The sequence below is a fragment of the Sorex fumeus genome, unplaced genomic scaffold, assembly GCF_029834395.1.
Source record: "Sorex fumeus unplaced genomic scaffold, SorFum_2.1 ptg000061l, whole genome shotgun sequence".
NCBI classification, from domain to species: Eukaryota; Metazoa; Chordata; class Mammalia; order Eulipotyphla; family Soricidae; genus Sorex; species Sorex fumeus.
The window spans coordinates 42,722,723-42,725,998 of NW_026606118.1; the positions used below are offsets into that span (position 1 = coordinate 42,722,723).

Below are 3,276 nucleotides of genomic sequence, written 5' to 3' on the forward strand. Positions count from 1 at the left end.
TGAATATCTGTGAGATAGACCAATACAAATCTATTCAAATTTGCTTCCAGTCATACAACGATCCAACATCCATCCCTCCACTAGTGTACATTTCCCACCACCAATGTTCCTGGTTCCATAAAACCATCCCCCAACACCCTACCCCCACGCCCAGCATGTCTCTATGGCACCCTCTTTAATTCTTTCTCTCTGTCTCCTTTTTATTTTGTGCATTATGGGTCTCGTATAGGTACTAAGAGGTCATCATGTTTGTTCAAGGAATTTAGTATTTTTATAAGAAAGGTAAATCTGGAGTAGCTTTGATGTATGGAAATGACTGCTGAGGCTTCCATAAGTACAGGGCAGTGGTGGTGGGATGCCCATCGTGACCCAGAGAAAGCCTGGAGATTTCAATCACAAAACCCGCATATCTGAATTTTCAGCTGTTATATTTCAGTGAGAGCCATCCTGAGACGGTGGAAACCAGACGAGGGCATGGTGACGATTTTAGATTGTGGGAGCAAGTGGCTGCAGTGAGTTCTGGTTGGGTGGGCACCAAACTAACCTGCCTCGCTCCGATTTACCCTAGTGTGTTCAGTCTTTTGCAGGTCCAAGGTTAACTGTGGCTTTTGATCGTTTTCAAGATTTGTTTATGGGTCTCTGAAACAAGACCAATAGATTAGCTTGTATAGCTGAGAAAGGGGTGGTTTGGGAACATGGCTCCCACATATCTTTCGGGAGTTTAATTTCTCTGGAATCTTAGTCCTGAGGTGTTGGGATCCAGCCAGAGGCACAGTGGCAATTTGAGTTTATCTGGAAGCATGAAGACACTATCAGACTGTTGATGCACTCACCTGAGGGTACAGGTTGATTTCCTGCAGGCACTGCACAACCAGACTAACAAATATTCATTGAATTAATGAACGAATAATCAACATTTTCAAAATGTGTCACTTTATTGCATTTTAGAAGGGAAACTTCTAACAGGGAAACAATCTTCATGGTATATTCAAGACCTCTGATTTATTATTAACATATTTAATAAAAGCTACACATTTTGGAAATTTATACAAAGAAATTCTTTTATATTATCTGTCTCCATAATTTACTTGTAAATTACTAAGATATCACTGTTTATTCCTCCGTTCTTAGCGTAGAAATTTACAGACTGAAAGTGCTAAGTAAAAATTTATTTTGGCACTTCTGTTCAATGTAGTACTGGAAGTACTTGCAATAGAAATTAGATAAGAAAAAGATATTAAGTGTTTTTCATGTATGAAAGGTAGAAATAAGCTCTATTCACAGAAGATATCATACTATATTTAGAGAATACTTAAACCTCTACCAAAAAAACTCTTTGAAACAATAGACTTTTATAGTAAAGTTGCAGGCTATAAAATCAATACCCAAAAGTCTATGGCTTTTTTATATGTAAGTAACATCAACAAGAACCAGTCTCTGGATCTTGGCCATTGATGGGATTATATGGCTCCAAGGGCAGTTCGTGGTTGTAACACTTAGCTACTAGAAGATGGGGGATATGGATGGAGAGGGCCCAGTCTTGATCTGAGCAACCTTGGAGATCTCATCCCCCGGTCCCGCACACCTGGGTTCCTCTTCCAGTTCCTTCATGCATGAGGCTCCTTCAAGCTTGGGGAGAGAGGTCTTAAGCGTACCTATGGCTGGTTGCAGAGGTCTTCAGCTGCCGGGGCTCTGCTTGGGGCGGTTAGGGAAACTCAACCCGCCCTCTCCAAGGGGCCCTGGTGAGGAAAGCCAGGTGCAAGGTCAGGAGACTGTCGTTTTGGACATATTTGGAATTAATTTTAGATCGAAAGTACACATCATTCAAACTACTTATGTGCTTAGTAATAAATTACTACACAGTTGTTCAATCACCTGAGAAACCCCACTCTGCTCAGAGAAATTGATTTTTAATTACAGGTCTGTTTTGCCCGTGTGTCATGACTGAGAATCACTATCCGTAGATATGAAACTCACTATACACAAAGATGCACATAGGCTACTTTGAGTCATCTGTGTTGTTAATGTGTGTTGGCCATTAAACTTCACTGAGACCCTTTTTTCTGTCCTTTACAGGAGCCTCATGAGTCTCACCTTCCTTTCAAGTTGAACTTGTAATAAGGTGGAATGAAATCATCATTATGCTCCTCACCTCTTCATTCAGGAGAAAAATCCTACATACATTCAAGGTGGTCAAATGCAGACAACACCATCCACCTTTTCCTGGAGATGTACACGGGACTGAGGTGAGAACAGAAAAAGGCTCTATTTTAACGGTCTTAATGAAGGTTTGAGAGAACGACATTAAACAAGACTCATATATCTCTTCCAAAAGAATTATTTTGTAAAACTGATGCCTTGGGTATGGTAAAAGATAATATGGTAAAAACCATATTTTTCTTTCTGGGACATTAAAGTTCTAAATCTATTTATTCATGCTGCTTTGAAATACATTCCTTGATTAGGAATCACTGTCTGCCATAGGAGGATTGAATAAGGACAACACTCAAAGTAATAAGAAGATAAAAATATGGAAAAATTAACTCCTACTAGGTTTGGTAACACATACACTAAAATTGAAATGATACAAAGATGACCATGGTCCTTGCACAGAGATGACATGCAAACTTGTAAAGCGTTCCATATTTTTGTTGCAAGAAGAATTAACAGGGCTACTTTAAGCTAAGACAATCCACACAAGTACAAAAATTCTACATAAAGATAGCAGAAATCCCCATCACAACAATCTCTCTCAATGTCAATGGAGTAAATGTGTCAATTCAGAGGCACAGAATGGGAAGATGAATTAGAAAACTGAACCCAACATTCTGCTACCTGAAGAAACACATCTGAACATTCAAAGCAACCATCGGCTCAAAGTCAAAGGCTGGAAAACAATTCTTCAAGAAAGAAAAGAACACCTCCACAAAGCTGGAGTGGCCATACTAGAATCAGACCACATGGACTTCAGGCTAAAGGTTGTCAGAGACAGTGAAGGTCATTTCTTAATGATCATTGGATCTATACATCAGAAAGAACTCACCCTCCTCAATGTATATGCTCCTAATGACAGACCAGCAAAATACTTAACAACAACTTCTAATAGACTTAAAGAAAAACATTGATAGCAACACAATACTAGTTGGAGATTTCATCACTACTTTGTCACTTCTCAATAGATCAAACAGACTAAAACTAAGCAAGGAAATATTTTATTTAAGGGAAGTAATGAACAACCATTGGCTTAGAGAAGAAATCAAAGAGGAAATAAAAAGT

General features: G+C 39.0%; 1 pseudogene; it reads left to right on the forward strand.

The window, feature by feature from the left end:
- The first annotated feature begins 2,553 nt into the window (after positions 1 to 2,553).
- LOC130034828 (uncharacterized) lies at positions 2,554 to 2,650 on the forward strand (annotated as a pseudogene).
- The last annotated feature ends 626 nt before the right edge of the window (positions 2,651 to 3,276 follow it).